The sequence below is a fragment of the Aedes aegypti genome, chromosome 1, assembly GCF_002204515.2.
Source record: "Aedes aegypti strain LVP_AGWG chromosome 1, AaegL5.0 Primary Assembly, whole genome shotgun sequence".
NCBI classification, from domain to species: Eukaryota; Metazoa; Arthropoda; class Insecta; order Diptera; family Culicidae; genus Aedes; species Aedes aegypti.
The window spans coordinates 308950739-308968102 of record NC_035107.1 but is presented as its reverse complement, the minus strand read 5'-3'; the positions used below and the strand labels follow the sequence as shown (position 1 = coordinate 308968102).

The 17364-nt window shown below is 37.7% G+C and overlaps 1 long non-coding RNA gene across 1 annotated transcript in view; it reads right to left on the bottom strand.

The window, feature by feature from the left end:
- Window positions 1–4276: 4276 nt before the first annotated feature.
- Window positions 4277–17364, bottom strand: part of LOC110674246 — a 428424-nt gene continuing 415336 nt past the window's right edge. The window contains exons 4-5 of the long non-coding RNA XR_002498762.1: window positions 10651–10813; window positions 4277–4671 (exon numbers count right to left, since the gene is read on the bottom strand). This is a non-coding gene — a long non-coding RNA (uncharacterized LOC110674246). The remainder of the gene's footprint in view (window positions 4672–10650; window positions 10814–17364) is intronic.

Here is a 17364-nt window from a genome sequence, read left to right as displayed (position 1 = left end):
TTTCGATAAGTTCTTCATTTCATTAAATAACACGATAAAGCGTGTCCTTGCCACTATTTCAGAAAATTTTTCGCTTGAATAAAATAAAATAAACCCAAAATTTAGTTTAAGCCAAGGGATGTGACAAATCCTAAAAACCAGAAAAAGATGTTTTTTGGAATTAAACCAGCGACAAACGCTTAAAAATTGAGTAAACATATGTTTGTGGCTTAAACATAGGTGTTTGGTAATGAAATGGCAACAGGACCTTAGGGCGCTCAAAGGGAGGTTTGCCAAGGGCGCCGTAAGGCCACGATACGGATCTGTATACAGTCCCGACAATGATTGACGCTAAGCGAAGATTTTGCTTGATAAGTTTGTCGGCGATTTTAACCCTTCGAATGAGATATTATCCCCTAAGTCTTACAACAGAGCGACTCACGCATGTAGAATGCTCCAGTTCCACATTCCAAATCCGCAGAATAGTGGCACTACGCAAAAGCTGGAACAATTTCAATCATCATGTTATTTGTTTACCTTTAACAAATACTAACTGTTTGTCTTCAAGAAAGGAGTTCAAACGAGTATCTAAATTCGTTGAGAGTGCTTATGTTTTCATGAACTGTATTCATGATTCCAAATTCTGCTGCATGATTTTATAACCGAAATTGCAATTTTTCATATAATAACAGGTAACAAAATCCATGAATAATGCCAATGGTTTCATGATTTTCATTCATGGTTCCAGCATACACACTTAAGCCCCAAACACAATGTTGGCGGAACGGCAACGGAAAGCGGAACCGGTTCGCTAGCATGAACTATAACATGCTTTTTAACTCAGTGTTGGTTCACTTTCATTCGCTGACAGCTTAGTCAAGATTTAATTATTCATGCTGGCAAACCGGTTCCACTTTCCATTGCCGTTCCGCTATCATTGCGTTTGAGCCTTTATTCAAATGACAGCATACACACAATTGAAATGACATTTTGATTCGCTTAAAATTGAAAATGTAGCGTGCAGCTGGTATTACGATAAAATGACTTGGACGTCTGTTGTCTGTGCTATAACTGATTATAATTCAATACATGACTTTTTCACTGTTCACCCAAAATGTAATTGTTTCATCTCCTATACTCTTGAGGACCATGGTTAGTAAAGGAATAAAAAATTGAGGCCTTTCTGAGTAAAATTTGATACTCAATGAGAATACGTTTCTGAGAGTACTTCCCGAAACGATTTTTTTATATGGGAAATCATCCCACTGATACGTAATGGTCCATATTCCCCCGCCAATTGGCAATTCATAGAACGGTCTTCCTTAGCCGAGTGGTTAGAGTTCGCGGCTACAAAGCAAAGCCATGGTTAAGGTATCTGGGTTCGATTCCCGGTCGGTCCAGGATCTTTTCATTATGGAAATTTCCTTGACTTACCTGAGCATAGAGTATCATCGTACCTGCCACGCGAGATACGAATGCGAAAATGGCGGGCGACTTTGGCAAATAAAGCTCTCAGTTAATAACTGTGGGAGTGCTCATAAGAAAACTAAGCTGAAAAGCAGGCTCTGTCCCAGTGAGGACGTAATGCTAAGAAGAAGAAGAAGAAGAAGACGGAGAAGAACGACTCATGATACCTACTGATATACAGATAACTTGTAAACTTGTAATAAGAAGCTGCGATAGTTATCCCAAAACTTCGAACCCCTCCTGTCAGCCTGCAACGCTCAAACCACATCGGTCTCGAGAGCATAGTCTTTTCCGTCGAACGATTTGCTCTCTTGGCGCTCTCCCACCGACATCGACCGCGGCATGAGTTGAACCTAGAAGACACCATCAGGCCAGGAGTCGTCGGTCGGTATAGCAACCATATACCTATCCGCCTGCTAAGCATGTGTAAAAGAGCGTTCGCTGATCACCCTCCCTAGTTAGCGGCTCTCGAACACTCACTCCCCTTTCGGTTTGGAGGGTCTTCCGCTGAGGTGCGCGCCGCAAAAACCAGAGGGTTCGCTCTCGCTCGCTCGATGTTCGATGTTCTCCCGTGGCCCTCTGCATACGCTTGTGCACACGCTGATAAAAAGTTGTTTTTCGGGGTTCCTTGGACGGTTTCGGCGCACTAGCACACTCACAATTCAGCCGCGGACAAGCCGAGACCGACCACCGAGACTGTGTGGTAAAACGTGTGTTCTGTGGGTTTCGGTTTTTAGGTGTCGATGAAAAGGTTTTTAAGTATCGAAACTGGGCGAACGTGTGCGGATTTTCCGTTTTAGTCGTGTGAAATTACTATCCTAGTGACCATTGTGGAAGAGCAGAGTGGGGTTTGTTTGTGAGGGGAAGATGTTCCTTTTGGGTGATTGCGCCAATTCGTGGGGGAGAATGAAAAACTCGTAATTAGAAAGTAATGAGATTAGACGAGGAAACCAACAGCTTCTTCTGAGATTGGATTGGGGCCGATTAGATGGGGGACCAGGGAGTGTGCATTGAAATCTTTTCATTTCCTAAAGTGTCGGTAAAGCTGGATTGGAACGGAACCTAATTGAGTTTTGTCCTCTGATTGCATTATACTTACAGATCCGGTTGTGAATAGTCGTGCTTTGGTGTGTTGAAAAGTGCTGATACTTCGTTGCTCACGTACTGCTTCATGAACGTATACTGAATGTATCCTGAGTGCTATCTATCCGGTATACCTTCAGTATACGTAACAGGAGGCTGCACAATCATCTTTAGTCGGGCACAACTTTTCTGCAGGTGCTGGAAACCAAGTCGTCGTTGGATGCATTTCAGTCAACTATGATTACAAAGGTAATTACAAGCGTTCCATAACCCATAGCCTTCAATTTTCATTCAAAAGCAGGGTCAACATAACGGCATCCATCATGCGAACAAGCATCAGGTTCGTAGTTCATCATTCCCCAAGAACCTAGACCTACGCAACAACATAAAGATTTCCGTCTGCATATTCCGGCCGGTCACTCATACATACTCGCGTACCCTTCCCCACAAACACCCCCCTCTCCCGATACGGTGTGCAAATCCGTCAATCTCTCGTCAATCTTTGTGATGTGTCAACGAGACGCGTGGGGCTGCATATCAAACAGATCATAGCAAACCGGCAGGGTGGTGTTGGTAACACGAGAGTACGAGAGCGAGCGATCCAGAGCATGAACCTGATGGGGTAGTCCGGTAGTCGAGAGAAGTTCATCAATCAAAACATCAAAACATTCAGCGGAAAAAGTTTTTGGAGCTCAAACACAGTAGTAGGCCTATCAGCGAGAAATGTTTCAAACCGGCCTGCTATTGCTACGACACGTCTGCTAGAAGAAAGATCAGAGGAGGAGCGCATGCCTGAACCTTCATTCGTGCTATCATCATCGACAGCAGTGTGGTGGAAGATGCCATGTCGTCGTATTAACACTTTCAATATTGGTCCCCTGTGCAAGCTTTCGTTTTCCACTTCGAGTGGCTGTTCTCGATATTCTCGCAGATGTGTGAAAAATTAATAAAGAACACGATCCCTTATGCTACCGAAGCAGGCGATGGCAGTGTGGGAAGACATGAAATGAATTTGTAATTTTGTATTAATATTAAATTTTAATAAAATGTTAAACCCCTTTCAGATTGAACGTTTTGCTTTAAGAGAACATATCCTTCCGAGACTTCTTTCCAGCGATCGCACCGCTAAATTCCAACTGTGGATTCCACTTGCAACTGCATCCGAAAATCCAATAAGAATCAATCAATATCCCTTCTAGCATACTTCTAACAAGAACAAATAAAAATCGAACTGCAGCCTTTGGTCCTTCTGATTTGCACGAAACCATGTCTGCTCGCTACCGCTCTTACGCCGACATCAATTATTCCTGGCTAACGGCGTGAAATATCGGTCGTAAATTTAACCGCCAGTATACATTGGGCCACGCCGCCGTAGACCGGTGAGAGTAGAACAACATTAACCAGCCCCAACCCCGGATCTGCTCTGCTGACGCAACGCACTTGATTTCCTTTCCGCCACGCGCGCCACCACAGCCAACGCTTCAGAAGCGGTCGGGTCAGCCTGCTATACATTGTCGGTTCTTGCGGTCCGCAAACTGTAGGCAGAAGTTGAGTGGAGTCGTAAATTTGCGAATAAACTTGCTCCTGACACGCACTGCACGAGGTATAAGTAGGAATGTATGTAGGTATTCACATTCTGGGACGGCTACCGTTCATGAAGCCTCCTTTGGGTCGTTTATGAGTGTCTGGCTTGGATTCTCCAAGGAGTTGTTTTGCAAAATACTCGTTAAAGGGTAACAATGGGTTGTTCTAGTTGAAGTTTATGTAGCTTAAGTAAATCATCATTATAATTGAATATTACCTATCAGGATGAGTAATCCTGATTACTGCAATTGTTGCAACAATTTCACTACAAATTTCTTGTTTTTATTCAATGATATATGAACAAGTACCTATTGCAAAAAAGTTGGGTTCACTTTGTTAAAACAATTTTTTTTCAGAATTACTTGACTCCCTTGTCAAATACTGGAAAACAACTATGTGGTATGTTCTATAAAAGAGGTTCAATTCATTTATAAATAATAGATTCCATATGCACAATTATGTTTATCCTTCTTTAGACTTGAGAAACTTTCATGAGCATAAACTAAGTCTAGCTGAAGGCATCTGGGTTCGATTCCTGGACGGTCCTAGTCATGGTACCTGTAACGAATGAATAAAATGCAGCTCTAGTAAAAGAACTTCTCAAGAAAGAACTATGGCAATGCTTATTGGACAATAAGCTAAGATGCAGACACTGTCTCAGTCGGGATGTAAAGTCAGGAAAGTAAAGGGGGATTTGGAACTATTTGCATATCATTCTAAGTGACTTAAATGAAAGACACCTGTACTGTCGAAATATTCAATATACGCGAAGAGAAGTTAAATTTGAACGAAATCTGCGTAGCACCAGAGTTCGAAATTTCCATCATTTGAAGAAAGCGCTGATGGAGAGCGAGTTTACATCAGCTCACAAGACAGTATATCTCGACGTCGAGAGCAACAGAGTAATGTATGCACTGAGTCAGTAAACATTTATATTTAACTCATGCTGAGAGTTGTCATAATCGCGAAAGATTTATGTGACTGATCTGTATGAATATCACATTCCTGATGGTGCACAACTAAATGCAACGAATGATCAGTTGTAAGAAATTTATTCAAGTCGGTTGATCATCATAATTGAAATTTTTACATTCAGAACTAGCCATTCAGTCTTCATATACACATGAATGAAGATACATAAAAATCATTCAGGTATCCTTTTGAACGTTGATGACCTCGTCCTTCACACACTGATAATGATCGTCTTGTCGATCTGGCTTGATAGTGACAATCGAAGGAGATAAAAAAATATATGAAGTAATCTTTTTAGCTAGACCACTGATGGACATCCATTAAAAACAGATGATCATAATATTGTTTTAACGCGTTATCAGAAGACATGAATGAACACACTTAGATCAAATTACTGGGGTTGGTAAAATTTTACTGGGTTTTGGAACTACCGAAAAAGTCAGTGAAATGAAAACTGTCGCCAGGCGTAATTGAAAAGCAAATTTCACCATGTTTTTTTTATCGATAAGGTACCCCGGGGCAAGTGAGAATCCGGGGTAAGTGGGGCATTTCATCATAGATCAACTAGGAAAAGTTTTTCATGGGGGTATACTTCAAGAAAGTTAGATACAATGACAAGGAATGTATTTAGTACTAAACATATTGCTATTTTTATAACCATGTGGTTTATGTAACAGTGTCAGTTCAGGGCCATTTTCAACTTGCATGACAAATTGTGACACGTTTCACGTCTTGCATTGACTCGCAAAAAATAAATGTGTTTCAAATCGAATTTCCATCAGTAAGCTATAATTTTTAGTATTATTACAAGCTGCTTACGATAAACCAGTATTTTGTTTTCATTTCATATGAAATTTTCGATGGTCTATCTTACCCCAAAATATATTTGTACCTGGGGTAAGTGGGACCTATCAAAACAAAAACCAGAATCAAAACTTTTCGTACACGTTTCATACATTTTGCTAGGGAATAGCACTAAAACATTCAAACAAATGATTTTTATCAAATAAGATCAATCTCAAATTACGAAATTGCATAAGAGGGAGAAGAAAAGTGTTATTATTCTTTATTTTTCAATTATTTTTTTATTTTTGAAATACGACTTCTAAATTGAACAAACACACAGCTGAAATTTGAAATGCATCATGAGAACGATTGCTTTTCTATGTTATTTGAATTTTATTTGTTATTTCTACCAAATTAAGTAGTGGTGGAAAATAATTCCATTCCATAAGGTGGTTTTCGGCCATGCATATAAATAATAAGAAAACATATTTATAATTTCGTCAATTATTGATTGTTTATGTGCTACATTTTAATTAACAACTTATAAATGATATATTTTGAACATGTTTAATTCCTCTTTACGCTTTTTTGAGGAATTTCCAGTGAATATTAAATGTGAGGTGACATACTATTAAATAAAGGGTTTCTGCCTAAAACGTAACGTATTTTATGGTTGATCCCTCATGTACATCAAATATCTACTTAAAATAAAAAATCTATGACTTATCAATCCTATTATTGTAATGGTTGACTTACTGATGTGGATTGACGCATGAAACTGGATGTGTCCCACTTGCCCCGCTTAGCGAGGTAACTGCGGCCAAAAACTTTCTTCCAAGGTTTTCACAATTTCGAAATTATTCGATTAGTTTCATGCACACACCAGCAAATATGTTGCCAAAACGTGATTGTGTTGTTGGATTTGAAAAATATTGACATTTGAAAATTTTATTGAACAATTTGTTTGAACTATCGTTTTTTTCGTTCCCACTTGCCCCGCGGTACCTTATATGATATAAAAAGAAAGCTCTCTGCAAAATTTCAGTGAAAATCTCTGTTTTTAGATTTCTGACAATTTTTTTTAGTTTACTGACTTTTTCGGTAGTTCAGTTATTTTTACCGAACAGATTGAGTGTGAATGGAGACTAGGATGGCCCATAATGATCAAACATCAAAAATCTCAAGTTACATTATAAAATTTGTTCATTTGGACCCCCAGAAGCTACTGTGAAAATATTTGAAGAATTCGTCAACTCTAAGGGGAAGGGTGTGTCTAAACAAGCTAAAAGTTAGCATGAAAAAATAAATCAAATATATGAGCCCCCTTTTTTTTTAAAAATCATAACTTTTTTGTCCATGATTTCTCCATCTTGACCCACTGTGCAAAAGACTTCATTTTTGTCTACTTTAACATATAAAAAAATAAAAAATAAATCAAAAATATGATTTTTGAGAAAATTGATTTTTAAGCTGTATTTTCGATATATAAAATAATACAACATTTATTTTACAGTGTATTTTTTTCCAGATAGTCCCAACAATAATCTAAAACTTTGCGGAAGACACCAAACTGATCGGACAAACCGTTTCTAAGTTATATTATAATGACCGAAAATTGAAAATTATATCATAATTTTGTATTAAAATCGCTGTATCATTAAAACGGTAAAAGTTAGCCTGATTTTTCCGTATACCTTTTTTGTTGTAAATTTTGCGTACTTTCATAAAATCGAGTTTAAAAATATTTAAAAAGTTTATTATGACCATTTTCAAAAATTCACCTTTTATCAAAAAAATCATAACTTTTTTGTCCATGATTTCTCCATCTTGACCCACTGTGCAAAAGACTCCATTTTTTGTCTACTTTAAAATATAAAAAAATAAAAAAAATCAAGAAAACGATTTCTGTGAAAATGGATTTTTAAGCTTTATTTTCGCAATAAAAAAATTACAATTTTTTTTACTGTGTATATTTTTTTCCAGATAGTTCCAACAATAACCTAAAACTTTGTGGAAGACACCAAACCGATAAGACAAATAGTTTCTAAGTTTCAATTTTTTGAAAATTGTTAAGGCTTTTTTTCTTAGGCCCTTCTCAAAAGTAACGCTAGGGTAAAAATGGCGAACCGATGATGCAAATAGGCATTTTTGGGCATAAAGAAAGCATATACCAAATTTCAGACGAATCAAAAAATACAAAAGTAAACCGACATTCGAATTCAAATGGAACCGCTCATATGAAAAAAAAACTGTGCCAATTACCAGTGCCGTAGAGTGCGGTTGGCCAGGTTAGCACCCGCACGTACTTGAAATAGAAATGGAAGAGACATATTAAATAAGATTGCATCCTTAGTCACAATTTAAATATTTACAAAATCCTGAAACAAATTTCCAAAGAGAACTTGTCAAAAATTTAAAACAGTCCAGAAAGAAATCTACAGAATGCTTAATAACAATAACAATTGAATTGCATAATGATTCTTGATGGATCTTTTCCTCTATCTCTTCGTTACATTTCGATAGGTTTTTATTTGCTAATGACCTCATTTTCTATGTAATAATTTTTAAATAAATCTTTTAGCTAATGATTCGCCTATTTTCTAAAAAAAATCCTGGCCATTACATTTAAATTTTTCTAAAAATCGATCTTGTCAACGGATGAGTCGATTCGACCCAATTACCCCGAATGCCATAACCCATAATGTACTATTACCCCGAATGCCATCACCCCGAATGCAATTTCCCCGAAGTTATAATTATCTTGACATGATGACATTTCCTCATGATATTGGAATTCGGGGTTATAAGTCGTTCGGGGTTTTGGAATTCGGGGTAGTGGCATTCGGGGTAATGCGGTAGACTCGATGAGTCGTGATTTATTGTACCTATTTTATATAAGTGAATACACCTTGATATCTTCGGAAGCCTCTAAAAGCGGTTCAGTTTCCCTAGGTATAACTTTTTAGTTACTGAACGAAAAAACTTCACAGCAGATTCTGGGGGTCCAAATGAACAAATTTGGGGAGTGTAACAGTTTGCAACGGTGAATGTTACGGTTTGATTTTTCCCATATAGAAACGAGCCACCATTATGGAGACGCATGGTTGCTCAATAGCTCTTAGAGAATCCCAATTTGCTCAAATTCGCCGTTTCAGTATCATATCAATAGAGGACATTTTGATTTGGCTGGGAAACGCTTTGTAGCGTGTTTTGCGGTTCAAATCGTTACTTATCAAAGCTTAAATGGAGCCGAAAAAACACTTTTGTTAGCTTTAACCAGGCTTGATAGAAACTCCTCTGCGAGGCAAAGAGGAGGCGATTTTGCAGTTTTTCTGAGGAGAAAAAACTGAACTCAAAATTTTCAACACAGATCCTCAAGCGTATCGAGTGAGAGTGCAAGAAAACGCGACGATTTTTTCAGGTACTCTCTCTCTCTTGTTTTGACGCTCACCTTAACTCACACTTCAAAAGAACTCTTGAGTCTGCCGCCCGAACAAACAGTCCTCGGGGAGTTGGGAGAGTTCATATTTTTTGATAGAATTTTACTCTGTTGGGTTTTGTGCTTCATCTTCCTCTCTCATTTTTCGTTGCCTCTCTTATTAACATTTATTCGCTCCCTCGCAAGGAGGCAAAGGCAGCACGCTACTCTAGAGTATGTATGATGTTGAGGAGAATTATCAAGCCTGGCTTTAACCGCCCTATAAACGATCTAAAAAAAATGGATTTCTATACACACATTGTTGGATTTGGACGGATGGGAGTTAGGTTGTCTAGAGTTTTCAATTATAGTTATACGTGATTTGCATCTCTGCCTAATATGGTGTATGCTGTGAACAGTTTCAGCTTTTCCACATTTATCTCTACTTTTCTTTGATGGAGAATTGCGAGTAACGAATGGGAATTGCCTATCTTATTATTAAATTAATAAATTATTGCGTTCAAATAACTTGAAAATCGTTGCTTTAAAAGACTTTTATTATGTCATCAACACCTATTTATTTTGACAAAACATAAAAATATTTGAAATAGACCAAAAGCTGTTGCAAGGAAAACTTTGTTATGAAATATTTCTCAATTATGCAACTTTTTTAGGATACATCTGTTTTCTATCAAAATCAAAAAACCAAAATTCCAAGGTTCTATGATAAAAATTTAAAAATATCAAAAATGGGCTTTTTGTTTAGTTTTTTTATATTACTTTTCATGATAAAAAATAAAATATTTTTTTTGTGTATATTCACAACTTTTCCATAGAACATTTTTATCTAGATTCAACAATTATGGAACTAGAATTTTTCAAATAAATTGCACACACAAACTCATATGCCATTTTCAAAAGTTATTCTTGACACAAAATGATCGATTTCTGTGTAAAATACCTATTCTACCATACTGGAAACAGGTGTAACAATTAATTCAAATCGAAGATTATTGAGCAAGATTTTTTTTCGACTCATTCTGGATCAAAATGCCACTATGCCAATATTAGACTATGTGAGAGACGTCAGTAGCTTTTGTCCGATTTTTTGGAGGATTTTTTCTACATTCGTGTAAGCAGCTAGGAAGCTTCTGCGTACTCGGTTAAGCAGCTGGTACACAAGGTTAATGAATGAGTGGATGAATGAAAATAGATATCTCAATAAATTAAATTAAAAATGTAATTAATATAATCAGTGCACTTCTCTGTATCATATTTATTACTTTCGATTTTCGTCTTTAATGTCATGATTGATAGATTTCGATTTTCCTGTTATAATTGTGGTGATGAAAATTCCTTACTTTTTTCCTGAACCTGCTACACTCGATATGTTAGATTGTTGATGCCCTGCTCCTTCGCTTCTTCGGCCACAGAACAATATTGTTGTGGAGCAGTGGCGCCGGAAGTGGGTAGGATATGTACTCCGCATAAAAAACCTGTAGGACAGTCAAAGGGTTGTCATACCTACGATTCAACAAAAGAAAAACAAAATTAGCAGAAAGCTTTAAAAATGAAATAAACTATTTATCATCTGTTCAATATACATACAAACTCAATCAACGGTCATGGAGTATGCAAGAAACGATAAGGGTTTTCATGGTGTCTCATGCCTAGGGAAGTGTGACATAGTTTGTGCATGACCCCCAAAAAGTCTGGCTCGTGTGTGGAACGATTGAGAATATCTATAGTGAAAATCTTGGGGAACCAACTGTAAGAATTGTTACAAGAAACTTCTTTTAAATCGATAAAATAACTAATGGAAAAATATCCGTGACCAACCCTGTTAATGTTCTGTAGACTATATCGGGTTCAACAGGCTCCTCAAGAATTTCGTCTCAGATTTCTCGAGCAAAAGCTTAAGGACATATCTCCTTGAGTATCAAAATGGCCTCTAATATGGCACCTTACTCCCCCCTTCACTTTCCGCTCCCTCCTCCCACACTTCTCACAGTGTTTTGGAGAGCGATCACAAAAAATGATTATTTGAAGTTACTAACCTTATTGTAGAGCGGTGGTTTCTTAACTGAAAGCATTCCATAATATGTTATTCACAAATCACCAGTTTTTGAATGCAAATACGTAGTTATTGCTGTAATTTGTGTTGTAAAATACCACGCACTTCCGAATCACTTCTTCTTCACGCACCGAGATATTGTTTGCTGGCTTTTCGGCGCCCGTTCTAAAACTCACTTTTAATCGTATTTCTACTCACCGTAGCAATTCAAAAATCTATTGCGATACTTGAAACAATTTGATTATTCACGCACGATGCTCCTGGGAGCAATAAATCACTTGTATTAATCAATTTGTGCTCGAAAACAGCACCGGAACGCGAATTCACTGAGCCAACATTGTTTATGATTCGGATGAGCCGCTCTCACTGATTGGAAGTGATGCCAGTTTTTATGTTTGCAATTAGAATGGTTTGGATATTCATACACTTGCTACAACCACGTATTTCTCAATTTCATAATACTCAAGAAGTGTACAATGTCACAAGTGTTGCAAAACATTTTTATGCGTGAGAAAAAACAATGTACGACGCAATTAAACAGCAAAAATGAATATAAGATATTATACAGTACAATTGACTATAGAATTCAAATGCATACTGATGGCAACTTTCTCCGTCCGTGAGAAGCGAGAGAAGAGAGGAGAAAACTGCCAAAAATAGTAAACAACACACGCATGGTGTGAAAAATGCTTATAATTTTGGTCAAAAAACATGTTTTCACTACCAAATGAAATAAGTTGTGATTTTGAGTTTTGTATGAAACGTGTGCAAGTAACACTACTTACATAATTTTGTTGGTGGAGGTATACATGAAACATGATGATTTATTTTTGGCCGACGCACATAACATTGTGCTCCGCCTTGTTGGGTGGCTCGAGAGGGTGCTTTAGCGGGTGGCTCGAGTGGGTGGCAACATTATGTTTACGTGCTCAATGAACCTTCACCTTAAGGAATTATCATAGTGATTTTAATTTGAATACGTTCAAGGTCTCCTAGAGCGATATCCCCTGAAATTCTTCTAGAGATTTCTCTGCCGATTCTCTCAGAAACTTTTCCAGCGATTTTTAGAAGCATGCTTAGAAGAATTTGCTCCAGGAAATTCGTGAAAACTCCAAAGCTACAGTAATTTCTTCAGCTATAACTTTAATTTTATTCTTTATCCTAGAATTTCCTCCAAATATTGTTTCACATAAAAGTTTATTCAATTGGTTTGGAAAAAATAGCTTAAGGTTTTTTTAGAAACCCTGCAAAAATTTCTCCACTTGATCATTTGGATTCCTTTGAAAATCCATCCAAGAATCCTCCCACAAATTCCTTGAGCGGTTCTTTCTATTTCTTTCTATTTCTTTCTAGGATTTTTTTCCGCATTTCATCCAATTATTCTCCAGCATTCAATCCAAACATTATCCCCGCAGTTTTTCCAAATACTTCTAAAAATATTTCTCAAAACATTCCCATGCAATCTTCGAAAGTGAATTTTAGTTTTTATACCAGTTAATACGACAGCAATTTTCCAAATAATTTCTCTGATCATTCCCGCACAGTTTATTTCGAGATGCCTAGAAATGTTTTTCAAGAAATTCTTTTAGAAAATTCTGCAAAATACTATCTCGATATTCAATTGATTTTTTTTTATTATCTCAGAAAATTATCAATTAAATCTTCTAAAGCTGCCTCGAAAGGCCATGGGTGGTTTCAGAGGTCCTTGTTCATTAGAGGTATCTTTAAAACGTACACAGGTTTTATCTGAGGTTACTTTTGGGTTTTCTTCAAAAATTCCGCACGGATTTGCTTTTCAGAAATTTTTTCTTGGCATTTCCCATGAGACATACCAGAAAGAATACTTTAGAAAAGGTTATAAAAGAGGAATTTATGTAGAAATCTTAGAAGGAATCTCAAGAGCAATTGCTGAAGGTATCTTCAGATAAATTTTTAGTTAAAACCTTATATAAATCCTAAAGGACATAAAGGACATAGCGAATCCCTAGAAACTCCTGAAGGCAATTCTGGAGAGGTTATTGAATGAATTTTAGAAGACCAAGAATCATGGAGAATATCCTAAAAAAATTTATTGATGAACAACTCGATCAAATCTTGGAAAAACTAAGACTTTCTTGGAAATTTCTCAAAGAATTTTGAAAGGAATTTATGTGCTTTTTGAAATATTTTTTGTAGGAATTCTATTTCTGTGGTAATCTTTGGGAAAATCCAGGCTAAAGTTTTAAGGTATCCTAAGCAAAACACTTGGAGAAATTCCCTAGGAATATTCGGAATGTCACAGAGAATTATAAAAAAGTCTTAGATTCAGTTCAATTCTCACTGAAACCAGGCCTCGTGCCGATGGCATCGTTAGAATTCCAATTTTATGTCACTGAACGCTGGTATATGCTAAAACTAAAGAGTAGTCCTTTCGGTTCCTCGTACGCTAGCTAGAAGGTTTGTGAAAAGCCCATTTTTTATGAATCCATGGTATTTCTTCACGTGATATGTCTCATATTTCCCTTAGTGGCATAGCATAGAGGAAGGATATAGCTTTCATCTGAGATTAAAAAAAAGACGCCCATTTTAAATTTGGCCGCCATCTTGAATTTTGATAGAAAAAAACGTTTCTTCACCATCAGCGCACCGCTCGTCTAGAATTCTAAAGTCACGATAAAAAAGCGGCTACACAAACTAGGTAAGCAATGGTATTTACCCTATGAAATGAAAGATTCATGTTCTACGATTATGACATATATGGCGAGTGCAATCAATGAAAACATTATTTTTTGTAAGGCAAAGAAACAAGTTTTCAATCGTTGGTGTTTTCTTCGAGTCGTGTGAAGAATAAGAGCATTAATATAAGTGAAACATTTTGGCGGATAGTTCGCATGCAGTTGATTTTTTTTTTGGCATTTCTCGGACCCGGAGTGTTTCTGTCAGTTCAGATCTGATGCCACGGTGTTCACCGCATCCTCAAACGACATGTTCAATATCCTGGTAAGCCTCGCCGCAAACACGAAGATTGCTTTCCGAGAGCCCTATACGATAAGTATGCGCGTTTAACGAATAGTTATTGGACGTAAGCCGACACTTGACACGAATGAAATCACGACGCTTCTCCAATCCCTCAAACCAAGGCAACACAGAATGCAGTCATCTACCCATTTGTCCGTCTCTCCATTTTTGTTGCCAGCTGATCAAGAATTTCTGACGGGACAACCCAAAAAATCATCATGACGTTCGTAAACATCGCCTTATATAGCGCCTACCTTAGCCAGAGAGGACGCTTTTTCATTGTCCGAAATGGAACAATGAAAAGAGACCCAAACCAGGGTAATAGTGTCTGAGCGGTTTGACAAAGCACTCAACGCCTGGCGTATTCAATTCAGGAAGTACACTGACTGCTTTACGTGGCTTCATCAAGTTTAAGGATTATGTCCGAGTAGATTTTCTAAGTTTTCAATGACCAATGCATTGAGAACCTCACAAAGTATGAGGAACCTGAGTGTTAACTCCGCGAAACTATCTGTCAGAGGCTGTACTCCTGCAAGTACTTCTGAACTCATTGTGTGAGTCGAGTTCATGCAGCCTAGCGCGATGCGAAGACAACGGTACTGGATCCGTTGGATCTCCAGCATATGTGTTTTCGCCGCAGATTGAAAACTTCTTCCAGATGGGCTCCCCATCATGTTCGGGTTATAGTTCGCATGCAGTTGATTCTTTTTTTGGCATTTCAGTGTCAGACACACAATGTGCTTCCCTCAGGGGAATTTGGAGTCGAACCAGACTCCTAGATATTTAGAGGACATGCTATGAGTGATTGTCTTGCCCATTAGTGTAAGTGGAAACTTGGCAGATATGTGTTTCTTTGAAAAGACATCCAAGACGATAAATTGTCCAGAGTATCCTGTAAGGGTCTTGCAGTTTGGCTGCGGTTGGTTCTGAGTTAGAAACATCACAGTTATCTGCAAGCCAGTACTGATTGTCTTGAAATAAGTTTAACAATATTTGAATTCCTTATGATAATATAACATTAGGTTGTAAAATAGTTATCAATTTGTCCCCGGTTAACGGTATATAAAATTTCAAAAAAACTTTGTCCTTTTATCACCCTCATCGACGGTATATAGAATTTTAAATATATAGTATTGCTCAAAATTATTGTATTACATTAAACCGTGAACCAAATTATTTAACGAACAACCAAGTCTCATAATTTATTATTCCGTGTTTTCTCTTCATTCTTCAACTGTCTGCTTCTGAGATTAATCTATGAGTACTTACACATTTATGAACTGAGATACATGCATTTATGGTTACTATTTATGACTTCGTATACTTGTACCTTTGCCTATTACATTTACAACCGTGTGTCAAGCTAGAAGGTACTTAATACCTGGAGAGTTTAGAGTAAATAATACCTCAAAATTCCAAGCCTTGATCAAAGATTCAGACTTTGCTAAAACAGATCTTAAGAAAATCTCAAGGCATACCTCTACGTATCGCAATCAGAGCGCAAGTTCACAAAGTCTCGCCAACATGACCCCAAAATATACCTCTGGCTAATCGTTCCGAAATGTAAACAAGTCGTTCATATATAATAGGGCACTTGTCCCGCAAGCATACGAGAGACGACAGGAAGGAAAATAAAACATTTCAACAGCTGAGCGATCATCATTGGCTTGGCGCTTCTGTTCAAATTTATTCTCGCTCGCTGCTCGCTTGCTTCCCAACTGACAATTAGCCAGTATCTTGCTTCATCTCCTGCCTCCCAGAACCGAACGTACGTACTGAAGAAACTCACTCATTTCGAACGCAGTTCATCAACCGCCCAAAGTTCCATCCCATTCCCCGAATCCCCGAAATGCAACAAATGTGAACCGCAGCTCGAAAAATACCATTTTTTTCTTACTTCCATACAGATTGTGGCCTCTTATCTTCTACTCTGAATGCTGCTTGAAGGGGGCCCGTTTATCGTTCATCAAGTTTATGGAATTCGTCTGACTTAGGGGCAGACATTTGATCATTAGTAGTGAACGCTAAAGTGACTGGCAAGATTTCAGTCCATTCCGGATCTTCAATCGGAAGCGAATAACAATTAAGCTTTGTATATTTTGGTTGGAAGGTGATTCGGAGAATTTGATGAACATTTGTTTTTTCTTCAATACTGTTGGTCGGCGTTAAATCAGAGAGGACCAAGTACAAAACTTCGAAAATCATTTTATTCTGTCATTAGAAGCGAAATATAAGCTCCTTTTTACTTATTATTTTTCTTCAGATTTAATGAACATTGTATAATGATAGAGATAAGGGGCCCAGATAGCCGTAGCGGTAAACGCGCAGCTATTCAGCAAGACCAAGCTGAGGGTCGTGGGTTCGAATCCCACCAGTCGAGGATCTTTTCGGGTTGGAAATTTTCTCGACTTTCCAGGGCATAGAGTATCTTCGTACCTGCCACACGATATACGCATGCAAAAATGGTCAATAGGCATAGTAAGCTCTCAGTTAATAACTGTGGAAGTGCTCATAAGAACACTAAGCTGAGAAGCAGGCCCTGTCCCAGTGGGGACGTAACGCCAGAAAGAAGAAGAAGAATAATGATAGAGATATGTAACAAATTTACTTTGGATGATCAATACAAATCTATGAAAGTATGCAGTCAAAGTGTCCCAAGTACTTTAAACCATAACAACGAACACGATTAGCGCTCTTCAGGGCGAAAAAATCAAGGCTTTCCAAGTATTTCAACAGATTTTTTTGGCATCGGATGATTCTTTTTCTCATCCATAAGAGGAAATTGGTAAGTGAGTTTTCTTTGATCCAACGAATCGTTGAATCGTTGAATCATTTACCAAAACAAATCTTTCCCGATATCCAAACTACCAGTGTTTTCTCGTGGAAGTGCAGAGGACTTCTCGGTTTCCATGGTACAAGTAACCCCCCAATTGACCTGCATTCCGACGCTGCTGGCACCGTTATTGTTCGTTACAATCATGAGAGGACCAGTTGCACATTGAGG